Source organism: Rattus norvegicus, chromosome 15 (genome assembly GCF_036323735.1).
Source record: "Rattus norvegicus strain BN/NHsdMcwi chromosome 15, GRCr8, whole genome shotgun sequence".
Classification (NCBI taxonomy): Eukaryota; Metazoa; Chordata; class Mammalia; order Rodentia; family Muridae; genus Rattus; species Rattus norvegicus.
The window spans coordinates 97,613,828-97,635,266 of NC_086033.1; the positions used below are offsets into that span (position 1 = coordinate 97,613,828).

The 21,439-nt window shown below is 35.3% G+C and overlaps 1 long non-coding RNA gene across 2 annotated transcripts in view; it reads left to right on the top strand.

The window, feature by feature from the left end:
- The window catches only part of LOC108352972 (uncharacterized), a 36,786-nt gene extending 20,837 nt beyond the window's left edge, over positions 1-15,949 (top strand). Inside the window, exons 3-5 of one of the 2 annotated variants that reach the window (XR_010058031.1) lie at positions 6,957-7,147; positions 10,994-11,142; positions 14,107-15,949. This is a non-coding gene — a long non-coding RNA (uncharacterized LOC108352972). The remainder of the gene's footprint in view (positions 1-6,956; positions 7,148-10,993; positions 11,143-14,106) is intronic. The other variant, XR_010058032.1, reaches the window with a different exon arrangement.
- The last annotated feature ends 5,490 nt before the right edge of the window (positions 15,950-21,439 follow it).

Consider the following 21,439-nt stretch of genomic DNA (forward strand, 5'->3'; position numbering starts at 1 on the left):
ACGTAGGAGAACACATGACACACAGAACAAAAATTAAACAAAACAAACAGAAGCACATAAAACCCTTCAAAATCTTTATTAAAAAGAAAGCAGTACTTTTTATATTCCTAGACGTTAAACATTTCCATAAGTTGTAGGTAAAACACAAGTCTACTACTTCAGTGTAACTTATCTATGTTACCTGAACTCTAAATCATTGTCCTAGATTTTATTTTATTTATCACATAGGCCGCCTCATTACAGCTGTGCCCAGGACAATACTAAGCAACCAATCCCCGTTTATAGAGACTTACTGACCTCTGTAGTTGATACATACTGAGTTACGTTTGCACCTCATAAAAAGTTAGAATTTGACGTGTAGAGATAAATAATTAAAACTTTAACGTAATATACTTTCTGAGTCTCTTAAAGTCCAAAACTACATCACATCAAATACTTCCTTAGCACTCTCCTAGCTTTGGTATTTATTATCCTTAGCAATCCTAATCAGTGTAAAAATCTCAATTCTCTCTGAAATAACTGAAAATTCAATTTAAGATATGGAACTTACAGAGGCAGTAATGCAACTATCGAACATGGGAAAAATGAATCAGGGAAGATGCGATACTTATGCCGAGAGACATGAATGTCTCCAGCATGAGAGGACAACGAGATGATGGATTCACTTGATTAAGGCAATAGGAAGACAGCAATGAAATGAGAGATGCCCTGCTATCATATTACACTGACAAACATGTCCCAAGAACATCCGTGTGGAGAAATATAAGCACACATGGAGCTCTGTGAGGGGCAACTCAGGCCTCATTTGAAAAAAGGAAAAGAACTCTGCATATCTGCAAATCAAAGAAGTTCTAAAACCATGTGAAGAGGAGCGTTAATTCTAAGTGCAGGTCTGTGTCTTACGGTCTGTCTTTAGCAAGCTTTGAATGTGAGTTATAATATCTATGAGAATGTTGATATAATAGAATCATGCACACTTTTCCATCTTTTCATTTTCATATTGATTTGCATATCTTCAGAAGAAACAGCAAATGTTAATTATTGTCTCCCTCTCCAACTCAGATGTGACTTGCTGCCTTTCTGGCCAGGATCAAACAATTTTTGATAAGCAGGATACCTGGGATCAGCAAGGGCAGGAGATTGTTCGAAACCTGAGTTAGGTGTACACATTGAAAGTTATGCACGCTATCAGGGTAGTCTTGGGAAAACCTAATTTAAATAAAAAATGAGGTTTTCCAGATTGTAAGTACAATGTGTAAGTAGAAGCCTTGTTCTCCAGTACATAGGCAAATGGCATGTTCCTCATGGGTAACCGCAGATATTGGACAGTGGTTACACGTTCTTGTTGTCCTTTCAGAGAACATGGAATGCATTTGCTTCTCACATACTTTATCACGTCTAACCAGCTACCTGTAACTCAAGAGCCAAGCGATCTAGTGCTCTCTTCTGGCCTTTATGAATATCTCTGTGCATATGTCCTATACACACATTTGCCCACAAGTACACACACAGACATGTAGTTGCATGCACAAGCATGCATATGAAGACAGACATAAATAAAACATATTTTTAAAAAGGAATACTAATGAAAATGAGAAACGTTACTTTTTGACAGCAGAAACACAAATGAACAAATTGTTATGCAAGTAAGATTTAAGAAGTATTAATGAAAAGTTATGTGAGACCATGAAGTTGAGAAAATTGCATAATGTTGAATAAGTTAAAATTAAATGTTAGGAGATGATATTCTCGTGGGGAAGCACGTGCATATAAAATAGAAGGCAAACAGAAACTCTGATCAAGACATAGTTGGCCAGAAAATAAACTGAATAAATATAAGGGGCTTATCAGCATAATAGCCAGGAGAGCCACAGATTTAGAGAAAAGCCATTTTGTCTTATAAACAGGATTTCCAGTGCCCTGTGAGAAAACAGCGCTGCCTATAGAAAAAGAAATAAAATTAAATTGAAAAGAATGTGAGTCCTTGATGCTTCATATCTTAGTCAGTGTTCTATGACTTTGATGACACACCCCGATCATAGCAACTCTCATAAAGGAAAGCATTTAATTGGGACTGGCTGACATTTTCTGTTTCTTTCCCTCATGGCAAGGAACATGGTGGCATGCGGGTAGACACTGTAGCTGTGAATTCTACGTCCAAATCTGCAGACAGCAGAGAGATAAGCTGAGCCTGGCTTGAGCATTTGAAACCTCAAACCCTGCCCTCGGTGACGCTCTTCCTCCAGTAGGCCACACCTCCTTATCCCTACCAAGTAACACCACTCCCTAATGTTCAAACATTGAAATAGATGAGCCTAACAGGGCTGTTCCCAGCGAAACCACCACATGTAATAACACTAAATAAATCATCTCTGTGCTATCAGCCCTAGGGATCAGAAAAAAAATAGAAATACTGTATGTCTGGATTTGGTAAAATTTGTTATAGAAACTAAAATAGCGAAGTGATGAGTTTTTAAGTGTGTACATTTTCACTAATCATATAATAAACGGCACAGTTGTCTAGTAGATACTCTGTAAAAAGCCACTGTGGATCATGAAATCAAAGGACTTCTACACCAAAATAAAACTGTAAAATGGAGTCACAGAGGAAAGAAAGGAAAGGAATATAAAGGAATAAGAAGAGAAACAAAGCAAGAGTCATGGCAGTAAATTGTAACCAAGATGCCTGTACTCAATATAGCGTTCTTCTAACTCTAAATGTCTAGTCTCACTTTCAAAATACTGATTCCATGCCTCTCACAGGTGAGTTATTGCTAAAATTTAGGAGAAATGTTATTTCCCAGTTGATATGTAGATATAAATCACAAAAGCAGAATTGCACAATGAATGGATTCTTAAAAAAATTAGTGTTGACATATACTCTTGAAAATGAGTGTGGCTACAGATGTAGCTGGTTGGTAGACTGACTACATAGCAGGCTCAGAGCACTGGCTTTGATCCTTAGAACTCCATAAATGAGCTCAGTGGTACAGGCCTGTAATGCCAACACTTGGGAGGTAGAAGCAAGAGGATCAGGAGTTGGGGTTGGGGATTTGGCTCAGTGGTAGAGCGCTTGCCTAGCAAGCACAAGGCCCTGGGTTCGGTCCCCAGCTCCGAAAAAAAAAGAAAAAAAAAAAAAAAGAGGATCAGGAGTTCATGGCTATCCTCATCTACTGTCCATGGGTTCCTGGACTGAAAGAAAAAAGGAGAAAGTGAGGTTAACAGTAGCCTTTATTTCTCTGGGATTTGTAACTGTGAATAAAATATGGCCAACTGCTCATACTTCTGTTGCCATGATTATCCCATGGTTATGAGCAACACCTACAAACTGTGAGCCAAGATAAATAACTCCTGCCTTAACGTATTTTTGTCAGGTATCTTAGAAACCAAATAATGTGATTGTAAGTTACAAGTCAATATTAAAACCACTTGAGTTTTCATTGACGAACCCCTGAATTTCCAATATTAAACAGAATACTAAATAAAGTAAAAGAACAGAAATTTTCTAGGAAGAATAGCTAAGGATCAAGCACTCAGCCCTAAAAAGATGCACAGAAGTAACATTTTACAGTCTTATCAGATTCTATTATATATATATATATATATATATATATATATATATGTATATATATATCAATGTAAAAAGTTGTCATGAATTTGAAGAAGATTGGAAGGAATATATGGGAGTGTTTGTAGAGGGAAAGAGAAAGGAGAAATGTCATTAAATTGTAATCTCAAAAATACACAACAAAAATGTAGAACAGAACTATTGAGTGGTCCAGTGTAGCTGAACAATGCAACCTTCTCTTAGAAGAGCAGGTTGTGAAAGTGGAGACGAACTGGGTGAACTGGCAACTTTACAGAGGAGAAAAATCACCCAACAATCACTAGCCCAGTGAGGTACTCAAAACTATCATCCAGAGTAACCAAGCACAGCCATCCCGGATGATGTGGTGTCAGGAAAATGTCAGCTTCTGAAGAACTTCCTCCCAAGAGTTCATAGCAGCATGAAGGCACATGAAAGAAAATATTACCTCTGAAAAATAAATATCAATGCAGAAATAAGTAGAAAGCAAACTTCTGAATGATGTGTGAGTATGCAGTGTAGATGTCAAACATAAAACTCCATGGAGTTCAGAGTCAAAGCTGTTTTCCTCCTGGAAAACAGACAGTTCATTATCAAAAATGTACATGAAAGCAGTAAGTTTGAACTATTTTGTATGTGAGTTCCGTAATTATTTTACTATGATACGTCTATAGGTTTGAGGAAAGACAACAGGACTGATAATTAGTGAGTTAGCAAGGGTTCGATGTCCTCAGTTTCCCACTGGGCTTTATGCTACAAAGCAGAGTAACTCCAAGCGGTATGTGCCTCACACACATGTTGTTAGCATCATAAGAAAAGTCTGATTTTATTCCACTTCAGCAAACCATCTGTTTTATTGGCTCTGTGATTCAAAGACGAGGGCAAACCCAGGAGAGCAGTGATGAGGTTGCTTTATTCTCTTTTGTGCCATCAGAGCCACTTCTAAAGACGCAGACGTGTACAGCACAAACAGCAGGTGGTGTCACATGTGCTAAATTAACTTTGTCCAAATAAATCTTTCCTCTGCAATACCCAGCTGTGAAGAAAAGTAGAAACCCATGACAGTCACCCCATGATGATATTTAAAAGCACGATGCTATTGGTGGTGTCTTGAAAGAAGGCAATATGTTTATGGTTGACTGTTGGGGGAAATTTTCTGTATTTGTGTTTTCATTTCTTCTGCAAAACACACCATGATTTTCCTTCTACGCATGATTAAAATCCAGTGCTGACAGTGACAGCCTAATCAGGTTCAATGGTCTATCTCTCTTCCTCTTCTCACCTTTCTTATTATTTTTCAGAGTTGAATAGGAAAAAGAAGTGCTGAAGTCGTGTGATGACTTATTGACATGTAATGAGCAGAAAATGTAAGCATGTGCTAGACACAAGAGTAAATAGTGAAAGTTTGCCAAGATACTGCTTCAGTCTTGCAACAGCCATTGCTTCAAGTTGACCCAGATCCAAAGACATGTATGATTAGCATGTAAATTATTCTAGATATGAATAAATGTTACAGAAGTTCAGGAGAGCCGTTTAGCAAACATTCTGTCTTCTCTCTTGATGATTATAAGGAAAAGGTTTTAAAAGTCCAAGTTTATGAGAGTACCGAATGTGTAGAAAGTGAACATTAGTTCTTGCAAAGTACACTTTCAGTTTCCCCAGGCTTGCTCTTTATTCTAACCTCTCCCTAATTCTATATATTACATATAGATATTTATTTCATAGAAACAGAAATGACAGTATACATGTTTCCTGGAGCCCATGATGTGAACAAAGGAACTCAATCCTCATGGTAACTGTTATTGATGTCTTCATCTGAATGACAGAATGACAGTGAATGTTGTTAAGGGAAATGAAGAGTGAATCATGGTACCAAATATTGCTACGATGAACAATTGAGCCATTTAGTTCTCTGTTTACACTAATATTAAATTTGTTGTTAACCACTCTTCTCTCCTTCAGCTTAAGAGAATATTAAGAACATCCTTGATATTCTGCAGGAGCATAAATGAGTTTATGTCATACTCCAAATAGTATTGAAGAATATAAGCTCAACAAAGATTCTGTACTGTAGTGAGAACACATGTACAATTGCCAATTGTAATTGGTAAACCTTTGGATAATTCCTTGTGGAGTTTTTGCCCCTAAAGATTCTCAGAGTGTTGGGTTGCTGCTGATGTGAATCTAAACTTTTGTCTAGTTTAAAATATATCTTTTCTGTCACACTGTTAGTGAAATATTCATAATAGTCTAACTTTTACACTATATATATACACTGTATGTATATATAAGTATATATATATATACACAAACACACACACATACATCCTTTTCATAAGTTTACACTGTATATATATACAGTATATATATATATATATATATATATATATATACACAAACACACACACACATAAATTCTTTTCATCAGTTTCCTATTTTTGAAACTCAGGATATTCTCCTTTTACATATAGCGAAAAGAAAAAATTATACTTAAAGTTCATAAATGGTTTAAATTATTCATATGACAGCTTATAAAAATTGTAATTGTTACTCAGATAGTATGGATATGTGAGAAGAGCATATCCACTTGAGCCATTTTCTGTGTTTTTATACAAAAACGGGATGTCATTGCAGGCAAATATATTTTTCCTTTAAAAACTAAATGACAAATACTGTTCATCCATATAACCATCAGAAAGAACAGATATTTTTCCACCTTCAAAGCCTTATTGGCACTCTCAAGAGTGACTGATCTTAGTGTGATAAAATGGTTTCCTTCTGTCAGTCTCTCTGTGAGCAGTTCATACCGGGAAAAATTACTCCCATATCACTGGTGTTGCAACGTGCACAGCATCATCCCTGATGAAAACTTGTGTTGAAATAAAAAGAGAAATTCGTGGAGAGTGGAATTAGTAGCTATCAAATGCGTAGTGGAATCCAAATTAATAGAATTTCAGACAGTTAACATGAATTTGCATGCAGATCATCAGGCTTGACAGCAAAGCCTTCGTAGGCTCAGATATTTCACTGAAACCAGCTAACTATTTAAGGCTTAGTTTTGTGATGTGGATAAAAGGAGGTTCCAACTCTTAAAAATTCCCACTGAAGTAATTTATCTAAAACATTACTATAGCATTTAGAGACCTTAATGTGTCGATATTTTTCCTAGCCTTGAGAATCCATCACTAGTGTGATTAGTACTTATGATAGAGCTTCAAAAATGCTTCTGTGGGTCAAGTCGAAGATGATGTAGAATCGGCATTTTTAAGACTAGACGGGCCTGATTCCTTCTTTACTGCTGGTGGTGTTTTGCTTCTAAAATTTATATTTGACAAATTAATACATTATTTTCTTACCATTTTCTTTCCAGTCTTTCCAGATTCTCTCCCACTAAAATATCGAAGAGCCTGTGCGGGTGGATCATTCTTAAGGCACAACAAGGCAAAAGATGTTCATGAACTCACAGCACGCACAAAACCTGCACAAGCACATGCCAAACGAATTCCAAAGACAAGGGAAGAAAAATGGTCGCATTGCCCTACTCATAGAAGCTATCTGCAAGTGAGGAAAAATAAATAAATAAACAGTTCTCTTCAAATGTAGTGACCCTGGTATCTCAACCATACTCCGGGCAGGCCTCATTCTCTGGAGTACTTGACCAAACAAAACAGACTATATTTTAAGTGGCTTAAACTTTTCTTTGTCTCTCTCTCTCTCTCTCTCTCTCTCTCTCTCTCTCTCTCTCTCTCTCTCTCTCTCTCTCTCTCTCCCCCCCTCCTCCTCCTCCCTCCCTCCCTCCTTCCCTCTCCCAACCTCCTCTCTCTCTCTCCTCCTCCTCCTCCTCCCTCCCTCCTTCCCTCTCCCAACCTCCTCTCTCTCTCCTCCTCCTCCTCCTCCCTCCCTCCTTCCCTCCCCCAACCTCCTCTCTCTCTCCTCCTCCTCCCTCCCTCCTTCCCTTCTCTCTCTCTCTCTCTCTCTCTCTCTTTCTCTCTCCTCCTCCCTCCCTCCTTCCCTCCTTCCCTCTCCCAACCTCCTCTCTCTCCTCCTCCTCCTTCTCCCTCCTTCCCTCCTTCCCTCTCCCAACCTCCTCTCTCTCCACCTCCTCCTTCTCTCCTCCCTCCCTTCCCCTCCCTCCCTTCTCTCTCTCTCTCCTCTCTCTCTCTCTCTCTCTCTCTCTCTCTCTCTCTCTGAAAGAAGCACCAACTACAAAGCTTGCATGAGCCTGCACTAGTTCATCTGCATGCAAGGTGTGGTGGTTTAGACTGGGGTTTTACTGGACTCCTAACAGCTGCAGAGAGGTATTTCTGACTATTTTGCCCTCTCTTGGGACCTTTTCCTCCTACTGAGTTGCCTTGTCCAGCCCTGATGGACTAGGCTTAAGCCTATTATTGCATATGTTATATCACGATTGGTTGATATCTCTAGGAGAGCTGATCTTTTCTGAAGCAAAACAGAAGTATCTACTCTGAAGAGGGGAGGTTGGAGAGGGGGAAGACTGGGAGGATGGGCGAAAGAAAGGATATATTAGGGATGTATTGTATGCGAGCAAAATAAGGAAAACCCATAACAAAAAGAAAAACATGGGCTAGAAGCTTATTTTAATAGATAGTAATTAACCCAGAGAACCACAGACAGAGAGAGACTTTGAAGTAAACAGCTCTGAGTGGTATGCCTTTTTCACATCCTCCCCTCAAAGGATTATTTTACTTGGTAATTTAGATACTCTATCCTCTTAGAAATTTAGTTCATTGAAAAATATAGAATACTTGCAAACAGAAACTTATGAAACAATTAAATTTAACCAGAAGCTTATTCTTTCTCATTAATCAATTTCCTTCTGAAAGAATGTATTTACAAATTTCTACTCCCAAGCTCCTGAACCATAGACTATAACTATTTTATGAGTATAAATTTTTGAAGTGAACACAAGAAACTCCATACTTGGAATAACTTCCTAGCTATGAGCATGAAAAAGTATATAAATATTATTTGGCAAGTAGCAAGAAAAATTAAGAGGGTTAAACAATACACAGCTAACACAGTGGGTTCTAAAGTGTTATGGAAGTTTTTTAATTCATTTTTTTCATTTATTCACTTTAATCCAACTCACTGCTCCCCTCCTGTCCACTCCCCTCTCACAATCCTTCCCCCCATCCCTCACCCTCTAATCTGAACAATTGAGGGCCCCAGGCATATCCTTCTACCCTGGCACTTCAAGTCTCTATGAGGCTAGGCACTTCCTCTCCCACTGAAGTCAGAGAGGGCAGCACAACTAGAAGAACTTATATAGAGTAATTAGACACTATTTGGAAATCGAGGTATCATATTAGTAATTTTTGTTTGTTCCAAACTACAACATCTTCCCAATGAATTACCTACGGGGAATATGCCACCCTGGCCAGATAATATATAGATTGGGACTTGGCAAATATTCATTATTCCTCATTTATTTCAGTGGAATTTCCTTGCCTTTGGATATAGATGTTTTTTAAATCATAAATATATCAGCATGAATGTGTGTATAAAAACACATACATTATACATACACACACACATATATATATATATATATATATATATATATATATTTGGCATTTACCTTAAGTACACCACATTACTAATGCCTACATAACCCAGGAGAGGATACCAAATGCCCAGGATCTGGAGTTACAAATGGTTGAGCTGTATGCAGTTGTTGTGAACACAAATCAGGTCTTCTGCAAGAATTTGACATCTTCTTAACCCATTACCAATTCATATTTCCAGTCCCAGAATTTGGCAGTATTTGAGAATCACTAATTTCACCAAAAGAGACTATCCACATGATGAAGGAGCTTATGCAGAAAGCACACTTGATACATAGGGACGCTTGATTCTATGCCTTCTTAGAGAGTTTGAAAATAACTCAGCAGAAGCTAGTAATTAGCCCTCCCTACATTAGAGTTAAACCTAATTGTAAAACAAAACGCTGAATCACACAAAGAAAAGTCTAGCACTGTTGTGACTCTTAGACTCCTCCCAAAGTTCAAAGCTGGGTTTAGGTTGTAAACAAATGTCTTCAAGATCCATGAAGTACAATAACCTAACAAAAAAGAGAGTATATGTATTGGTCAGTATGAATAAGAACTAAATATTGTCCTTGAAATTTCTCAACAATCAGGCAAATTTTCATGTTTTTTCTTAGTCTACAAACTCTTGTTTAACAGTCTAATTTGTGTTAGTAGATATTTTTGCATATTATTTCTATTCAGCCTAAACTGATCCCAAATTCCTATCCTCCTGCCTCATCCTCCTAAGCAGTGGAAATTTTAAGAAAATGAAATATCTTCAAATAAAGGTAAATATAAAAGATAAAGTGTACTCCAAAAGGTACAATACTCAAACTAATACTTTTAGAAATCAACTGAAGAAAAAGTAATGAGAAAGCAATTTGAATATCAAGATATATTTATTGAAGACCTAATGAAATTATCAAAGAATGAATAGAAATATTATTTAAATAAAAGAATAAAAAGTGTCTGTATTCTAGAAAGAATTTTCAGCTTGCGTTCGTCTATGTGAAATCCCATTGATAAAAATTAGTTACTGCCATAACATACACTTGCATTTTTATATACATATCACATATATCTGTAAATATATAACATACTTATTTTAATTTCCTTAGTATACCAAGAGAATAGAATGAGATTTAAAAAAAAAATACAAACGTTTAGAAGTTAGCATCATTTGTTTCTGGAATTACTGTTTGTGGAATTATCAGAACATGATAATAATCGTGGTCATTACCACCATTCTTTATCCTAAAATCAATTTTACTAACAGCCATTCTTAAGACTATGTACTATATAGAGAAATAGTCATGGCTTCCTCACATGTACAGTTTCAGATGAGCTGGAAATGTGCCAGGAGCCTCAACTTCACAGAACACTGGCCCACCCGTGAGCTTCCGTACCTGCAGAGGTGTTTTGTCAATATTGACTTGAAGAAAGTGACTAATGCCCACAAACTCATGAGATCACAACAGAAATGATCTACCACAATGACAGGACATTGCATCTTCTCTGATATATTTCACAATAAATCACAAAAAAACCCTTTATGAATCAAGATTCCAAAGTGAGAGCTTGAATCTTGTTTTTTTAAATAGTTTAAAACAATAATAAGCATCATGCACACAGCAGCAATAGTGTAGATTATTAATGTTACTGACTGAAAAACAGATGGTTTATTTCATCTATTTTTTTTCATGATGAAGTTTTATGAAAGTGTTGGGTCCAAAAAATATCTCATTGCCACTAATAATTTTTATATGGGCTTGAAAGAGTTCAGTTTTAGATCTGCTTTCAACAAAGATAAATTATCTTAACTAATGCAATGAATACATATATATGGTTTCATTTTTAGGGTCATTTTATAAAATTATATAAAAAATAAAAACAAGCCATTTCCAAAAACGCGAGGTCCTGATATTCAGCATTGTTGCCAAAGTGTGATCACCAGTCAGCAGGCAGCAGCATCCTGAAACAGCAATTGATGCTCTTACACCGGTCTAGGTATGAAATTTAAATCTGGCATGTAAAGAGAGAGAAGGGTGCCAACGAGCAAAGTGTGAGACTTGTGTGAGTGCCCAAGGATTGAAAATGAAGGATGTTTTACTAGACAGACTCCTCTCCCAAAGAAGTAAATGGTAATCACACCTGCTACAAAAGAAAGATGTTAGTTTGAAATACCATAATAACACAATATGTCAAAAATAATGCGGTTTCTTATTTTGAAGCCCAGTTCTCATGCTGTCTACATTTTTTGCACCTGTTTACTTTTAAGAATCTCTCATGAATTAATATCTAACTCTGACTTGTCAGCTATGTCACTACTATCGCTATAATTTTTACATAAATGTGCTACCGTCTGGACATATTTGACTACAACTGAATAAGTAATTTTTCCCTGTGGCTGTCTTTTTTTTTTTTTTTTGTTCTTTTTTTTGGAGCTGGGGACCAAACCCAGGGCCTTGCGCTTCCTAGGCAAGCGCTCTACCACTGAGCTAAATCCCCAACCCTGTGGTTGTCTTTTTTAATTTAATTTTAATTTTTTGTTTTTGATATCCACAGTTCTTCTCAATGTATAGAATTCATTTTCATTTCAAATATAGCCCTGTATTTCTAGATATAATACTATATAGATGTTTCTGGATACAACATATTTATAATACACACATATAAATATGATTGTGTAACATAACATATTTATAATTAGTACATAATGCTATATATGTGTAGATAGACAGAGATGTAGAAAGATAGATATAGAAACATAAAGAAACATCTAAATGAAACTTTGAAGAATTTTTGAATGTTTAGAATTTATTTCACCATCGGATAGAACGTTCATTCTCATCTAGCATAAAACTTCAAATGAAAGATTGAGGATTTTAAAAATCTTTGTGAGTTTACTTCAATTGTAGAAAATTTATTTAAAAATAAAATATTAAAGGAAGGTGTTAATATACACATTGTCAAATATTTAGTATAAATAAATAAGCTTTGGTTTATTTACTTACTGAGCAATAGGACATCTTAGAACGTTTCTGAGGCTAAAACCGACGTGAATGTGCCATCTGGGCTTAACGTTGATGAACCATGGAGAAGTCATACGTGCAGTAAGTTTGGAAAAAATACATAAACTTAAAAAAATTGAAACACAAAATAGGCTAATCTTTTTTACAGCTTGTTACCAATTTCAGTGACATTATTTAATGCTGGTAATTTCTATAATAATGTTTTCTGTTTTCCAAACACATGTGATGATGACAAACTTAGTTCAGGCCAATGCTTACATTAGTATGTCTTTAAGTGGAGAAGTCTGTATATTATGAGCATATAAGCATTACTTCGAATAGTATTTTTAAAATTATTAAAGACATTAAGATAGTTTTTGATTGCCAAATTCAGACACTTTCTATGTTCTTAATAATCTGTTTATTTCCTACTGTTGTATTTTTCTTTTTTTCTTTTTTTAAAGTAATGCAAGTGTTTAAAAGAATATTAATATATAATGAATAATTCAATCACCAAATTTTAATGATAAGGACTTATGAAACTGAGTTGTTTAGATACTGCTCTACTAAGGGAAAAGACTTGAGGAAAACAACAAAAAAGTCGAAATCATGAACTAGAGAAATGATGTTGCCTTTGGTGATTTGAACCAGGCAGACTGAATATCCCCAAGTGGAATTACAGAATTAGGCAGTTTCCTCTTTTATCCACCTTGTACAAAACATTTTAAATTTAATCAAAGACTTTAAGGTAATACTTGGAAATTTGAAACCCAAGTGTCAGTCAACAAATGAAAAAATAAATGGATAAAGAAAATGTCACACACACACACACACACACACACATACACACACATACACACACATACACATACACACACATACACACACAAGGACAAACTTGTATGCACACACACACACAAATTTATCTAAAAGTAAATAAAAAAGAAGTATTTTGTTTATAGGTACACAGATGTAAAAAGAGATTATCACCTTAGTAAACATACGTTTCTTAGAAAAACAAATCTCTCTTTTATCTTTTATATGTCAATTCTAGATTTTATATAGATATACAAAATATTTGTATGGATAGATGATAATGTTGATTACCACAGCTGAGTAATTCAAGAAAATTTGTCATCAGGATGTAAAAGAGAGAAGATGTATGTTATCAAGTATGAGTCTCATGAAAGTTGCATTGCATAATTAGTTGAAAATTATTTTATGAAATGTATTGTTATATAAAATGGACAGATGCCAATAAAAAGAAGTAAACTAAAAAGCATATTTAAGAGGAGCAATTTTAATAGGTTATTTAAATTCACTCATGACTGGATGGATGAAATTTAAAACGAGAATTGATTAAATATTCTTACATGTATGTGTGTGTGCCTATATTTGTGTGTATGTGTATGTGTGTATGTGTGCATGCTCATGTGCATGTATGTGTGTGTAACTGTGTTGGAAGAAGCAATTTAAATAATAAAAATAAAGTAAATGTCAGATAAAAAACTATTACCTGATTTAAATAATTGTAACATCAATAGGAGTAAACTATTACTTTGAAAGTCTTATAAAATTGCTAAAACTTCTGACAAGAGCACAGAGAAAATCAAATTCTGAAAAACACCTGTAACCTAACAGAAAAGGAGCTTCCTATTATGATCTCCAAAATATGTCTTGACCACAATAAATAGAATTGTGCAAGAGGAAGTAAGAGGATGGCTGTGAGTACAGTAGAGAAATACAGCAGAGAAATTTTAGTAGACCACTAGAGTAATATATATATATATAGAGAGAGTAATATATATATATATATATATATATATATATATATATGTATATATGCCAAAGTGGGGATCTCTGTTGGTGTGTGTTGGTAAGAAAAAGCTTGTAGCATGGGCCTAATGCTTGCAATCATGTAGAATATAGCACAAAATGTTAATTCTTCTTCTCTTTCCAGAATACTAATATGATCTGCATTGTGCTTGGAATTGTGAAAACTAGAAGTTGGGAAAAATGGAATGGATTTGGGACTTGTCTCAAGTCTTTTAATAAAAACTACCCATGTGTCACATTAAATGATTTGACTGTGGAAGTCTCTTACAAATAGTTCTCCATATTTCAACAGATGACTTCTATCTTATCTAACTCTCTGAGGGCACCAAAATGAGAAATAAACATCATAATAGTGTACAGACAAAAGGCTTAATTCAAATAGCATGAGGGTATATGCAGAATATCAGTGAACTGTTCTAGAAAAAGCATACAAGGTATTCTTGCAATCTTTTGAAAGATACTCAATTTTAGATTGCTACCTCAGGAAGAGTAAAATCATTCAAGTAGGGTTATCCGCACAATCACTTTTGAATGCTTTCAGTAAGACCTGGAGAAAATGACCTCTACAAAACCAAGATGCAGTGAGTGAGTCTTCAAGCAATATTAATAGAATGCATGGAACATAGGCTAAAAAAACAACACAGTGATCTTCAAGTATCAGTTTCCCACTGAACAAGAGGTTGGTGAGTTCTAGGAAAGTCTTCAAAGTGAATGATTTAAGGAAGGTTCACACCTTTCTATTACCTCTGTCTCTTTCTCTGTGGTCTTTTGAAAACTGCCTTTTTTTTTCTCTTAACTAAAGACCTTCTAATTGATTCTCAAATTTGATTCTGAATTAAGTTACAAAACATTAGTTGAAATCTGTTCAGTGTTTTACTGTAAATGAATTCTTCATTTTCTTTATTTATTTACTGACACAGGCATTTCAGTGACACATTGAGCTACCTGGAGATCATATGTGACAAATTGTAAGAACAAAATGTAAGCAATGTGAAATTTAATGAAGAAGTAGATCACTGAAAATGAGAATAAGAAAAATAAAACCAAAAGTTCAATGACAGCTCTATCAGAATATATGTGAAACCAAAGAAAGCACTTTTAGAATGAAGCCTGGTTACCAGAAAAGTCATGATCACAAGAAAGGATTAAGTAAAATGGTGGAGTGACAGACTCCATCAAGACAGCCATATTTCACATTATAAATGTGCCGGAGGAAAATATGGGCACAAAATATATTTTAAAAATGAAGGTAGAGTATACCCAATATCTGAGTTGAGATACAGACTTACAGGCACATGAATATCAAGACTCTGTATGTCATTCCACTTAAAAATATATCACAAAAAATAATTACTTTGTTTTGAATATTTAAAAAGAGACAAAAATTTCAAAGCCCAAGGGTTGGAAGAGCCTCCTATATCTAAAATATTCTTAACACTGTCAGCAGATTTCTTGGCAGAACACTTGCAGACTGAGAAGGAATGAAATGTTATCACTAAAATGAGAAAAACTACTGACAATAAAAATTATTTTATAAGGCAAAGCAATGATGTGAAATGATGGCGCTAATAAAACATTTCAAAGAACACCTACAGCTGACTATTCCTCAATGTCCCATCTCTTTTACAGGCAATTCTAAGGAATTCTCAAAACAGAGATGAAAAAAACACTAGTTAGTAACATGAAAACATGCAAAAATCAAAGTCATGAGGAAAGTTAATCAATCATATGACTAAATTCTGTTCTAATGCTATGAGATTGATTAATCAATTATAATATTAAAACAAAGGTTCAAGGAAAGAGCTAGAGATATAATTCAGTGATAATTTGCTGAAAAGGCAAGGAATTTGAGTTCCAAAAGAATTATAAAAAACAGGTTAAAGATGTAAGTGCTAAAAACAACTGTATTCATAGTATATTCATAGTTATTTGAGTCAGTATTTAGATAACAAGCTAGATGTTTTGATATTAAAATTATAATTCATAAAGGGAAATAGACAATATGTAAGAACTTAAAAACAACCTCTAGCATTTATGTTTCTAGAAGCTTAATGGACACTATGATAACCATAGCTTGTAATAATGCATTATATAATGAAACATATTGATTAAAAATTAAGTATTCCCAATTTCCATCTACCCACACAAGATAATTACAGAAGATAGAAGTATTTATTATGTTTATATTGCTTAAAACTTGTTATGTGTGTTTAAGGTTTTTAAATAGGTAAAATTTTATTTTATATTATACTTCGATGGGAAAACTAAACAATAAACTAAACGTTAAAAAATTAAATTACCTAAAAGCTAAATAAATAAATAAAATCACATCCTTAGGGAAAAAAATACTTCTCACAGAAGCTAGATTATGGGAATTTGTTATTGGAAAGTTTAAAAAAATGTGTAATAGAAACATAAAATGAAAATAACTCATTTTGCAAAAGATCATGAAATGATATGCTATAAACATGCTAAAATCAGAATCTTTAACTGGTAAGGAAGAAACTCATAGATGAGAATTTGAAAGGTTGGTGAATTAAAGTTCAAATCAAATGAATCATGGCTCATACAATTTTTTCAAAATCTAGAGGATATAAGTATTTTAAAATATGAAATAGAAATAGAATTTTTAAAGGGTAGAGCAGAGACCCATAGACAAACATTAGTTCAGAGTTTCTGTTCTGGCACAAAACATCATGAACAAGAAGCAAGTTAAGTTGGAGAGGAAGGGGTTCTTTAGCTTACACTTCTACTTTGCTGTTCATCATCAAAGGAAGTCAGGACTAGAACTTACATAGGGTAGGAACCTGGAGGCAGGAACTAATGCACAGGCCATGAAAGGATGTTGCTTACTGCATTGCTTACCCTGGCTTACTCAACTTGCTTTTTTATAGAACCCAGTCCTACCAACCCAGGGATGGCACCACCTGCAATGGATTCTCCCTCCTTTGGTCACCAATTGAGAAAATGGCTTACAGCTGAATCTGAAGGAGGCATTTCCCCAAGGGAGGCTCCTTTCTCTGGGATAACTCCAGCTTGTGTCAAGTTGACACACAAAACCTCCCATTACAATTAGGAAGATCTTGGGAACCCCACTGAAGATGTTGAAGGATTGTAGGAGCCAGAGGGTTGTAGAACACCAGGAAAACATGGCCCACAGAATCAACTAAGCAGGAACCATAGGAACTCACAGAGACTCAAGTGTCAATCACAGAGGTATCATGGATCCGAGGTTCTATTTACACATGTTGTACTTGTTTAGCTTTAATTTTTACTCGGAATCATTTGCCTGTCCCCAGAACCTTTTTTTCTCCTTATCAAGGTTTGATATGAAGGGATGTGCCTACTTTTATTGTAACTTTTTATCCATGTTCTGTTGATATCTTTGGGCAGCCCCTGCCTCATTTATAAGGGAAAAGGAGGAGCAGTGGATCTGCAGGAGAGGGGAAGTGAGGGGAAACTGCTTTGTATAAAATTCTATTTGGTTTGCTGAAAAGGTTTCTTTTTTTCTTTGCCTGTGATAATTTTATGTTTCAAGAGAACCATCTAAATACTGTGTATACTTTTACCTGAATCATGTTTACAGTGGAGAAGTGGAGAACTGGAAATCGTCAACATGACCTTTTCTGGTAACCTGTACCTATACAAAGTTGTCTACCTCATATGGTTGATAAACTCATACACTCCTAGAACAGCGGTTGCCTGCGGAAAAGCTACAGATAATCAAGCAAGTCAAGATTCTGAAAATGAATAGGGAGGAGGCTACCAAAGGCCATTCCAGATCTGAGGGCCCACTGGCAGCTCATGGCTGCTGAGGAGAGAGAGAGCTACATTTCTACCGGGAGTGTGGCTATTATTAGGTTGGTCAAACTCCAGTCAAGACTCTAAGCCTATGCTTACATTGGTAGTCCTCCTTTCACTCAAAGTGTTAAAAGATGAAAAGGAGAAGGAGGGGAGGAGGAGGGAGAGGAGATAAAAGAGGAGGTGGAAGGAAGGAGGACAGGAAGTTGGAAGAGTGACACAGTGAAGGAGCCTGTACTCAAACAGTTGTACGAGTGTCATCAAAATACATTATACACATTGAAGACATTCTCAAAGAATAAACAAAATATATTAAAATTATTCATTACTTTTAAATTCTAAGTTTACTTGCATTTTACCTCATTCTACTTTTCTTGTCTCTTTTTTTTTTTTTTTGCTTTTATATTTTATACCACGTTAATTATATGGAGAATAATAAGATCAGTTCTGGGTCAAGGAACATGCAAGGCAATAAACAAAATCCTGTAAACACCTTTCTAGAAGCTAGAAAGGATGGCCAAGAGAAAAGGACTGCCACACATGCCTCCTCTAAGCAGGCTCTGAACTTTGCATTAACTCAAATGTAAATGTTCTTAATCTGGGCCTATTTCCTGAGTACTGGCCAAAAGTCAGAACCTTGCCTTAAGCTTACTTCTTTTGTCCTGGCCAATTTCCAACCGAATGTCTAGAAGCAAGTGGCCCCAAAAGGTTCTCCACATTCCTCCCCCATTTATTTCATAAACAAGACTGAGCCTGTCTTAGGTCGTTCTAACAAGAATGCAATGCTTACCTGTTAAGGAATATGCATTATCAAATCAATGCTATTCTGTCTTGGGTTGGCAAGGCTCTGTGCAAGTCTGTTAAAGTAGTAACTCTGTCTGGGGGTTCATTTTTAGTTTCAAGCCATGTATTTTGGCAGCCAACATGTTGCTGTTGTGAAAGACAAGTTTTCTCACAATGGGCAGGAATAAAAATATTCCCAGGACAAGAAGGGCTAGCACGATCAAACTACATATGCCATTCTTGAAGCTTGACCAAGATGGAAATACTGACCTCACAGCAGTATCGGCAGCATCAAAGCTCGGTGGGGCAGCATTCTTTAAATTCATAATCTTGGTATGCAAAGTTAAAACATCCAGAGAGGTGTGAGAATTAAGCCAAATACCCTGCAAGTGCCTTTGAATCTTTTCCCAATTATAGTGACTATCATTGTAAATTTTAGAAGTAACACAAATCCATTGGTAATTAGCATGACATTCAAGATGGCTTCTTTTTTTTTCCCCCATCTTTATTAACTTGAGTATTTCTTATTTACATTTCGATTGTTATTGCCCTTCCCAGTTTCTGGGCCAACATCCCCCTAACCCCTCCCCCTCCCCTTCTATATGGGTGTTCCCTTCCCCATCCTCCCCCATTACCACCCTCCCCCCAATCACACTCACTGGGGGTTCAGTCTTGGCAGGACCAAGGGCTTCTCCTTCCACTGGTGCTCTTACTAGGATATTCATTGCTACCTATGGGGTCAGAGTCCAGGGTCAGTCCATGTATAGTCTTTGGGTGCTTAGTCCCTGGAAGCTCTGGTTGGTTGGCATTGTTGTTCATATGGGGTCTCGAGCTCCTTCAAGCTCTTTCAGTCCTTTCTCTGATTCCTTCAACGGGGGTCCCGTTCTCAGTTCAGTGGTTTGCTGCTGGCATTCGCCTATGTATTTGCTGTATTCTGGCCGTGTCACTCTAGAGAGATCTAATTGCGGTTCCTGTCGGCCTGCACTTCTTTGCTTCAGCCATCTTATCTAATTGGGTGGCTGTAAATGTCAAGATGGCTTCTTACTCTCAAACTCTGAACCGCCTCTCCAATAATTTGAATAGTCTCCTAAAGAGCATCAAACACCTATCTAAATCCTCTTGAATACTCAGAACATTAGTAAGATTTTTGCTAAATGATTAACAAAAAATAACTGTCTTAGCTTCCAGTCAAAGCAGTTGCAGAAGCAGTGGTGTTATCTATGAATGCAACTAAAGCTGCTGTACCAGCAAATGAAGCCCGCTACCCTCCTGCCTCTGCTTAAAGCCTGACTCACTTCTCCCAATATTTTGCAAACTTTTTCAGAATACCAGGGTCCTGTAATACACACAAGCAATAAAACAAAAGCTGGCTGGTAGACCATCATAACAGACATGTCAGATTTCAATACATTAATAAAATTAGAAAGCGTGCAGTTAATCCAACTTACATTAAATACTGTGGAAGGAACATATAACTCTATTATATTTTAATTGAAATTATGACTCAGTTCATAATATATGATAACCAAGGTTAAATATTACATTAAGTAATAAATAATATGACTAAGTCTTTCAACTTATTATTGAATGCTACTTATGCTTGAGGAACTGTGCTGAATGCACTTAATTACAGAGAATAATGGTATAAATTACATGTGGAATTTCATTTCATTTCATATTTTGGCATTTAATGTTTAGTTTTCATTTTCTTCCACCCAATCACTTTTATTATATAATAGTAAGTTAGCAACATTTCTTTTTCTGAGGCCAATTTTATCAAGTCCTCTTGAAGCTGATCTCTCTCCTTTGGGAAAAGCAAAAATAACACATTGAAAATTGGCTAAATGTATGATCTCTACACCCCACCCCAGCCCCTGTATGATACATCAAAACCTAAAATTTAGATTTAAAAATTTGACAAAGTTTGTTTTACATATTTCACAATATAAACCATCAAGCGTGAATTTTTTTATGTTAATGGAAAATAGAATATACATCGTTAGTTATCAAAATCTATTTGAAAAGTAATCTGTAAAAAAATTGACCAATATGGTGACAAGAATGAACAACTTTGGACATTTCAGCCAAGTGTCCTTAATCATTCAAATAATTAGAATTGTTTGTTGTCTATTCTATAGTTTTATGATCATAAATATAGATATGAGTTCAACCACATGACTGATACCCATGTGTCCAAATTTTAATTTCATGTAACGTTAAAATCTATGATTTAAAAGATATACTCAACTGCCTTGTAATATCCATGATTTCCTTCAGTGTTATTAAATCATTAACTCTTCATATATGACAGTTAATCTTTAATAAAAAAGTTGAAATCTGAATGATTGTTTATTTTACATAGTCATCTAACACTTTGAGGCAAAATTTTACTGTTTATGACTGCAATGCATATTTTTCATATATGGACATCAGAGAGTTCTCTAAGCTCCAAACAATCCTTTAGCCATGAGCAAAACTATTTGAAAATGTTCCTTGATTTAAAACGAAGACAAAATAACTACAGCATAGTTATTAACACTACACTATAATTTTTAAATGTATAAAATTTAAATATATCAAGTGAGGGTTCTTTTCAAAGTTCAGTAAACCTTAAGCTTTTTCTTAATTTATATTCTAATTTTAATGTTTAGAATGGAAAAGATGAAAGACTTCATTGCTAAAAATACAAATATTTATTTAAGAAATCTATACATTCTTAATGAATTGACAATAATAAAAACAGGGCAAGCAAGGAGATCAGAGATATTCATCATTTGTGGTTGCAATCCAATGTAATTAGTTTGGCTAGGGATTACAGAATTAAATCTTATTCTAAGGAAACAAAAAATAATTTGGGTCATTTGTTTCTAAAT